A 9,798-nucleotide genomic window follows, 5' to 3' on the forward strand; every position below is an offset into this window, starting at 1 on the left:
CCACCATCCTCTTACAACTTACAAACAAGCCTCTGTTTTTCCCTCAAAGTTAAGGGGAACAAGAGTCACCCCTGTCAGGAAGAGTATACTACACCCTGAGGTATCTAACCCACCACCTCCAGGCACGGTGAGTAAAAGTAAAGTAACAAATAGAATGGAAGAACCAAAGGTACTCACAGAGTTGGAGCACATCTTACAATGGCAGCACCTTGCTGTCAGGGGCAAAACTGCTAGAGGACGCGTAGAAGTGAGGGGGTTTGCCACAAGGGACTGCCGAAAGCAATGAAGGGGAGGGAGGGAAAGGGGGAGTAGTCATTCTGGTCCAGTTCTCCAGCCCGTACATTGAGCGCCGCAGCTTTTCTGGGCTTGCCACTGTCGCTGCTATTGCTGACTCTTTGGGCAGCAACAAAAAAAAGACACAACCATCAAACCATCAAAAAACCTAAAGAACTCAACATCATCTGGGGTGAATTACAAGTGGAAAATTACAGGTGGCCGTGTCCACAAAGTTTCAGAAATGTCACCCCTAGTCCAGGGCCTGGCATTGTCCTTCAGGTCTGGCCCCCTTAGCTCTCCTCACCCAGCTGCCAGAGTATGCCTCCAATGAACTGCTGCCAAAGTGCCAGGCTAAACCTGAATTTAGTGAGGGGCTGATATGGGAGGTATGATCAAGAGAACAGTGGTGAGTAATACGGCCCTACGTGGTGTACACTCTCACCATGAGCCCGAGAGAATCGCATAACAGAGAGGGTGGCCCACCCATCCCTGCTTTAAGGTCTGAAGCTTTTGTAATGTTAATTTCTTTAAATTTATAGAACCGATTTACACCAAATCAAGCAAATGCACTTCCTTGAGTAAAAGTCTAATTTCATGTCCGGTGTAATTCTCTACAGGGATTTTTTCTGTAGTATAGAGCAAAGATTCCTATGGGGATTATTAGTGGAAACACTACTTTTTTCCATCACATTAAGGGGCATATTTATGACATCAGTGACGCAGGGTGGCGCAGCAAGGCACCTTGCTGTGCTGGCCTGCATTAGTGGAAAAGGGCAGGAATGTGCCGTATTTATCCAATGCAGTGCATTCCTGTCATTTTCCACTTGGCACCGTTTTGGCAGCCTAACACTAAAACAGGCACCCTTACACCAGGATACAAGGGTGCTTGTGTTGGCAAGATTGTTTTTGTGTAGGAAAGCGCACCTTCCTGCACAAAAACAATCCTGATTGGCTTCTTCCTCTTTCTATGTGTGCTGTAGCATGCAGAACACATAGAAAGAGGTAAAAAAGAAAAGAAATAAAGATATCTCTCCTCGTCACGCATCGCCTGGGGAGGCGCATCTTTTTGGTGAATTCCCATGTTAACCAGGTTTGGTAAATCTGGGAATGTGTCAAAAACCATGGGAACACCCATTGCAATGCACATGGAACTCCTCCCATGCACAGAGTAATGCTAAGCGATTTGTGCTGCATTGCATTACTCCGTATTCTTAAAGCCATTCAAAGCCAATTAAAGTGGCTTAGAGGTTTGCGTCGCGCATATATCAAGATGCGGGGTGCAATCATGATGCAAAGCTCTCATAAATACGCCCCTAAGTGCTGCCTCCCACTTTGACAGATTTGCATAACCTAAGAAATCAAGAATAAGTTAAGCATGGTAAGTGCCTTGCTTGCTAAAGATCCTGCATATCTATAACACTCTGCCCGGGGATAATCAATGATATTTGACCCCTATTTAACTTTGGTACCTTGTCAGTTCTGCAGGGAAGCAGAGATTCTTATACTGTGCTTAACGTTCTAACAGCCTTACAAAATTGTATGCAGATTCTTTAACCTCTTCAATGCCCATGACGAGCTGGTCTCGTCATGGGCCGCGGTTGCGCTGTGCCCATGACGAGACCAGCTCGTCATAAACCCCGCCCGCTAATGCAACGGCCGGCACAGGGCGGGGAAAGGGGCGGGCACTGAAGGGGTTAAACACTTTTTTTGCCACCCTTTCCATACCCACAGAAGACTGAACATGTTAAATGCATGCCAAATGTCGTGTGGGTTCGCAAAATATCACCGCGGTTATTAACAAATAAACACCTTGAGCCCCCATTTGAGGAATCTAAATGCTTAACTTTGCAAACTGACTATAACTGAGTAAAGCTTGAATCAAGATGTGTTGCAGGAAGACCTCCAGAATAGTTGTGGACAGAGTATCAGGAGAGGAATGAAGAAAAGCGAAAACATTGTAGAGATGTGGGGATGCCCCCCACAAACGTGACAAAGAGAGAGCACACTGAGACTGTGAAAACGTGGATATGGGTACCCCGTGGGAAAGGGAAGCCAAGGATCCAGGTAATTCTGGAGAAAAATACAGAATTTGGGGGCATATCAACAAGGGCTTTATCTCTGCTTTTTTGGCTTTAAAAGCCAAAAAAGGAGAGATAAAACTAGCGCCCTATCAACAACAGGGTGCTAACATGCAAATTTGCATGTTAGCACCCTTTTACTCTACGCTTCCCCTTATGAGATGCAAAGGGGGCGTTCCAGAGTAAAATAATAGGAGAAATGTCGCTAAGCGACATTTCTCCTATTATCAAGAATGTCGCTAACCCTGTTAGAGACAAAAAAAGCAGCGCTAACCGCGGTTAACGCTGCTTTTTTACGTCTGGTATTTTCAAACTTAGCCATGATATCCTATAGAAGGAGGATATCATGGCTAAGTTTGCCTGTCCCTATCAACAAGGTAACGTGAGATTATCGCTGGGTTTCCAGCGATAATCTCACGTTAGCCTGTTAGCGGGAGGATTTTTATCGCTATTGAGATAAGCGTTGCTAATAGCACGCTATCTCAGCGATAAAAATTCACGCTAGCCAGCGATAATTATCCTAGCGCTAAGTGCGCTTAGAGATAATTATCGCCGGTTGTTGTTGATATGCCCCTCAGTTTTTTCAACAGGAAGAGCATTCACTATGATAGACCCGGTATCCTAGCATGCCAATTACCTGGATAAAAAGAAAGAAAACGGATTCATAGATAAAGGTTCTCTGGGGCATATTAACAAGCCAGGCGATAAAATTATCGCCGCTTTAAACTGCGATAATGGGTTTGATAATATGCTCTATGGAATTCCAATTGAAGCCCATGTTAGATGTCCTTCACATCTAACATGGGAACATGGGCTTCAATTGGAATTCCATAGAGCATATTATCAAGCCCATTATCGCCGTTTTAGCGGCAGTTTTCTGCCGCTAAAGCGGAGATAATTGTATCGCCTGGCTTGATAATATGCCCCTCTGTTCTTATGAAAATGTTGCTCCAGATTCATGAAAATGCATTCATAGATAAAGTTTCTGTAGGTTTTCATGAACAATATTCCCCAGATACATACAACCGTTTGTAAGCCTATGTGTATAATTGACTCTGTATGAGTATAGGCAAGGTAGAAGTGACTTGCCTAAGAGGATGCGCAAGATTATAGCAGAGCCAAAACAAGAGCCTACGAAATGTACCCCTGAAGTGGAAACTCACTCTGGCCACTAGACCGCATCAGCTCACGCCCACCCCCTCCCTGAAATAAGGGAAGCTTTTGCTCATTTCGAAAAGCAAGTGATGATATCAGCATGTTAACATGCCTGCTAAGTGATCAGAAAAAAGGGGAACCCAAGAAAGTGATGTGGGAAATACATTTAGTATGTAAGGGAATTCTAAGTAAACAACAGGAAACGGGCAAAGATTCTCACTTGGCTCCAGACCTTCCGATTAAGGCGGGGGAGATATTCAGCAATAACACCCAGATAGTGACTACTGAATTGTCCAAGTTTAAGTCTTCATGGCTGTGTACACATGACAAGTAAAAGCACAAAATATTTTATTGCAATTCTCCTACCTTCACAGATATATATACCACATGGCGGTCGCCACTGGATAGTTAAAGCTAGGTCTGCATTTCCATAGGAAATGTCTTTTGCGTTTTGCTAACAACTTTAGCACCGTTTGATGAACCTTCACGAAACATTTTTTAAAAGTGCTCTTTTTGCATAGTTTGAGCATGGGAAGTTCAGGGTGATCCGTAAGGAGCAGGAGGAGAAAAAGAGGGCCTCAAAACGCAAATTCTCCATGCATTTCCCATAGACTATTTTGAACAATGCTATTGCAAAAACGACCTAATGGAATTAAATCAAATTTGACAGGAAGCTGGATCTTGGTCCGGAATGTTTGTTTTTGTGATTTGGTGTAAATTCGTTTAGGAGTTTTCAAGAAATTAAGTATCAAAAATATTTGTATGTCTGGACGTTTAGGTTTGAGGGACTCTGGCGAGAGTCCCTCCAACACAATGTTAACAATTGGAATGTTCTGATTGGCCTTTCGGACTTTTTTCCCAGGGGTCAACTCTCTCCAATGGGAGGAAGGCTCCCGCAGGAGCGTGTGCTCTAATTGGCTGCCTGCAACATGAGAAACAATGTACAGGCAACCATTACATCCATGACCCCTGGAAAGGTTACCATAGTTATTAAAGCGCTCCTGGCTAGAGCTTTATCCTGGAGTGCAAGGCCCTCTTGTGGCAGTGTTAGGATTTTAAAGTAGCTATAACTCGCGCCCCCACCATGCACAGTGTTGTCATCAAAGATGCCCTTTCAGATGTTGCAGTCATTTTATCAGTGATGTCATAGATCATGTCACGAGTGATGTAATATGTGAAGTAATTAGCTGTGCATGGCATGTAGTACTTTAGGTATAGTTACTTTAGAGCACAAGTTATAGTTACTAGAGATAGCTATAACTGGTGAATTTCAGTAGGTTTCTTTTAGTTGAAAACATTACTTTGTCACTGAAATTTTCACCTAGCTATAACATTACTTTAACCGTGGCTTTTTCAGTGAATATAAATGTTTCTAAATAGAATTAATTCCTTTTCGAACCAGACCCTTTAAAGGAGTCATACTATATGAATAAATATCCACTTGGAGGGAACGGGATGGAAAATTAAAAGGCAATGAAATACAGAAATGTAGATAGATGTTATGGAAACTGCTAGGTCTGTGATATTTCATTTTCCAAACTGCCTTTTAAAACCGTTGGTATAAAAATTATCTTAGAGTGGGCGAAGCTGCAACACTTCTAGGCACAGTCACGCTTATCTGGTGAAATATGAAAATACTGGAATGTTTCATGAGCGCCCTTTTACACTCTATGGTTTTTGGAAACAAAGGTGAAAATTGTGTTGTAAAGTGAACTATTTTAACTCAGTGAGTTAAGGTGGATATCCTACTCTAAGACTCGTGTAGAGGATGCATGCATGCTTGCTTCACTCTCTATTATTGGAGACCAGTATTGCATCCCACTCTTTCAAGCAGGGCTGGGGAGTGGGGTTGGTTTTGTTACTGGGAGCTGGGTTTGCAGCAGTGCTGCAATATCCACCCCACTAACAAAATCAGCAGGCCAGCATAATCCACTCAGGGTTCACTTTTGTTTCCAGCCAACCTGTGTTGTGAAGTATGTTATTCGTTTTCAGCAACAATGAAAGTGTTAAGATATCTCTGTGGATTAATATTTCTGCTGGAGAGGGATTTTAGTTTTGTCTAGTTGCAGTTTTAACTCATCTAAGGTGGTGCAGAGGGTTAACATGCCTGCTGCAAAACACACATTTCACGCAGACCACAGACCTTTATTATATGTACGTAGCTCAGTGAGTTAAGGCTTTTGTTACAGAGATAATTTTTTTTATTGTGCAGTTCATAAATTGCAATCGTAATCTAGCTCAGTGAGCTATGAACAGTCATCAAAGAGCTGCATGCAAACTGCATGGTACAGGTTAGAAACATGTTTTTTCACAGTCTTTCATTATCCTAATGTTGCTTAAAAGTGGTTTGTTTGGGTAGAAATTAATTATTTATAGTAAAGCCAACAAAAACCATGTGTCACGTTTTGAATCCTGAGTTTGTGTTTCTCGAGGATCAAGCACTTTTAAAAATGCCTATACCGCGTTGTCTCCTTTTGTCTCATGTAACATTTTCTCTATGTGTGTGTGATGTAAAGTGCTCTGGCACCCTACACTGGTATGAGAGGAGCTATAAAACATATGAAATACATGTGAGAGAGGTGTTATGGAGCGATGAGAGGCACTGTTGGAGGGTGAGGGAATCATTGAAGGGCCCCAACAAAGATTTCCATATCCTGGTACACTCGAAGATCATTATTTGCTATGCTTTAAAAGTTAATACAATTGAATTTAACTCATTCCTCTATATGGTTATGGAACTCCTTGGTAAGGAGGGTACTTTATCCCTTACATACATAATACATTTATCTTCTGGTGGAAAGTCACAGGCAAATCTGAGTATTTCTGATGTTGGAAAAAAACTTGTGGATGGATTGTCTATGCATTCATTTAGATCAATTTTTCTTTCTTTATAACTAAATGTTTTAAATGAGAGAAGGAAAGCTGAGTAGTTAAAAAATCAGAAAGCTGCAAGTTTTAATCACCAGAAGAAATAATTTGGAGAAGCCATTTATTGGGAATTCAAATTGCTACCAAGTCTACTGCAGGCAGATGTCACTAAACTGCAGAAGGCCAATCATTTCTTGCTCTTTATTGATCTTTAACATACCCTTAATGTTCCAGAAACAGATATATATTTTATCCTTTTATTTTGAAGTGTTCTCATTTTGTCCTCATTTTAACTTACAGTGAGCATTAAATTGCTCGGGATGGCTTAATAAAGTACCCACCCACCCTGTTCCAGTCAGTAAAAGGGTCTTTTGGGTGATCAATCAGATGACTGTGCCTTTTTCCAGATTCACAAGTCCAGATTTAGAAACACTTTGCTTTGGGTTTGTGTTGGTTTTCTAATGCAAACCCAATGTAAAGTGCTGTGGTGGTATTTGTAATCCAACAAAAAACATGATTTGTGTTGGATTGTAATCCAAAGTAATGCAAGGCTGAGAAATGCCATGGCTTTGGTTACTTTGTGTCAAGGTGGCATTTCATGGGTGGTGCATGGGTTTTTCCATGCAACCACCCATGGGTTTTTATGCAAATTCCTATATTCAAAGACTTGTAGACAGTGATTTGCGCCAAAATCCTGCGCCTCCATGCTCATGATTTGTGCCAGATACAAGGATGAGTAGAGGATTGTGGTTCTACCTCTTAGTGAGTGTTAAACGTGGCATACTTGGCATGGTTTCACCTGAATTTTTTGCCTTGTGCTATGCTGACTTAGTTTTTGCTGGCTTTAGGACTCTGGGCACTGTGCCACAGCTAACCAGTGCTAAAGTGCATGTGTTCTCTGCTTTAAACATGGAAACATTGACTTATCTACAATTGGCATATTTCATTTACTTATAAGCCCCTAGTAAAGTGCACTGTATGTGCCCTGTGCTGTAAACTAAATGCTACTATTGGTCCTGCAACACTTATAGTGCCACCCAATTCAGTAGCCCTTTAAACATGCTGCAGACCTTCCATTGCAGAGCATGTGTGTACTGTTTTAAACTGTCATGTCGATCTCTCAAGTTAACCCTCTTGCCAGGCCTAAGCTGCCTTTTTAATACCTATGCATCACCCGTAATGCAGGCCCTAGACAGTCTAAGGGCAGTTTGCAGTATATTTAAAAAGTAGGACATGTTAAGTTGTATATGTCCTAGTAGTGAAACATTCTTAAATTAGCTTTTCACCACTGCAAGGCCTATCTCTCTCATAGGATAACATTGGGATTATCTTACTACATCTAATCTCTAATTGGGAAGAGATGGACCCCCAAGTTTGGTGTTTCTATAATCACAATTTAGAATCCCAACTTATGGTACATTTGGATTTTAAATTACAATTCTGAAAATGCCACTTTTAGAAAGTTCGCATATTCTTACTTTAACTATTTGGTGCCTCTTGCCTGTCTGTGAATACACGTCTGGTGTAGGTGACAGCTGGGCTTTGTGATTTCCCTCTAGACAGACACACACAAAGGGAGCTTAGGTGTGACTGATGGTCCATCCACCTCCTGATGGGCCATTCTGGGCAGTATGGCAAGGAGAAGCTGACACTTACACCTAAATAGGTTGTCTCCTGTCCCTGCACAAAGGACTGCATACCACCCTTTAGTGAGTCTGGAGGCAGAGCAGGAAGGGCAGGGACTCTATGCACTTCAAAGGCGTCTCTTTGAAGTCTCCCCCACTTCAAAGACACAACTAGGTATCTATTTCTTTTTATTGATTTTCATAAACAAAGGATCTTTGGTACAATTTCACATTGCCAAGTTTTACATGTCAAAATATAGAGCATATGGTTTTGCTGTGCAGTGTGATGGCAAATAGCTTGCATCAACATTACCAGTAACAGCAAACATGATTCCTTGGTTTGAACAAAGTCCATTTCGTTATCATGGACTATCATTATCACATTATATTTAACAATAGGCAGAGATAAAAACATGCACTACCACTCACAGTATATTATATTTTCCCCACACTTTACATCTTAGCTCGTTATTTCTGAGTTTGAGGTCATCAAGTAAACAACATATTGGGCCCAGATATCTCGCGGCCGTGAGGCTTCAGGCAGCTCTTTTGCATAGGTTTCCAGCTGTGTTTTACTGTAGGCCACATCTCGTAGCCAGTCTTTTTTCTGCGGCACCTTTTTCCCACCCCAGCAAATTGATATTCGGAGTTTAGCCAATAGCAGGACCACCGCTACGAACGTACGATACGCCCCAGGTATAGTTTTCAGCAGGCAAAGGCACACTAGTTATACGTACTTGACCTCTGATACTACCAACTCAGTACACTTCTGAACCTAAGGATACTCTGCCAGGAAGAAAGACTAGTGTGCTGCTGAAAGGACTGTCACTCTGCTGGACCACTACTCTGCTGGACTCTTGCTAAGCTGTGCTGACTTGCTGTCTGCTGCATTCTGGCCTGACAGTGAGAAGAACTGACCTGCATCTCTGCAACCCAGAACCAGACTGACTCAAAGGGCTTGTCTGCTTGCCTCCTGTTAGATGTCTCAGGGACATAAAAGACTTCCAACTCCCTTGCTACGGTTCTTAGACTCTGACATCTGAGAGTATTGCCCTGCCAAGTGGTGCCAATCCAATCCAGAACCCTTGGAAGTGGTTATAAAGTGATTCAACTGCCAAAATCCACGTATTACCGTTGCTGCACCGCTCAGAACCAGTGCATCTCACTCAATGCCGACACACCACTGCTGCTGCGAGAAAATATGGCACTGCATCTCCATCAACTTGGACCTACCTCTGCTGCTGCGAGGATCGAGGACATTGCATTTGCAACGATGCAACCATTCCCAGCGCATATCAGACTTTGCATGGTTTAGAACTGACTCACTAGATACATCCTAAGGCTCGACGCAGACTCATCGCCACCTTTGCTCCTTGCATCTCGACGTCGATGAAACCACAAACAAAGGTACTGTTTTAGTGGGTCAAGGCTGGTCCCTGTATCCGACCCACGATCCATCACGGACAGCCTGAACTTTTGGATTTGACCTGGTCTAGTGCGACCAGCTAGCCCCGGTTAGTACTTTATGATTTTAAGCACTGCATTTCAGTTTATTCTTTAAACATTTCTAACTCTGGCTATACTTTTTGGATTTTTGTCATTTTGGTCTTGTTTTAGACATTAAATTAAGTACTATTTATCTAACTAGGTGTGGTATCTTTTTGTGTGGCAGCAGTTTGAAGTGTTGCACAAATACTTTACACGTTGGCTCTTAAGTTAAGCCTGACCTCTTTGTGACAAGCTACCAGAGGGTGAGCACAGGTTAATTTAGGCTGTGTATCTGATGTATCTTGACT

The sequence above is a fragment of the Triturus cristatus genome, chromosome 7, assembly GCF_964204655.1.
Source record: "Triturus cristatus chromosome 7, aTriCri1.1, whole genome shotgun sequence".
In the NCBI taxonomy this organism is placed as follows: Eukaryota; Metazoa; Chordata; class Amphibia; order Caudata; family Salamandridae; genus Triturus; species Triturus cristatus.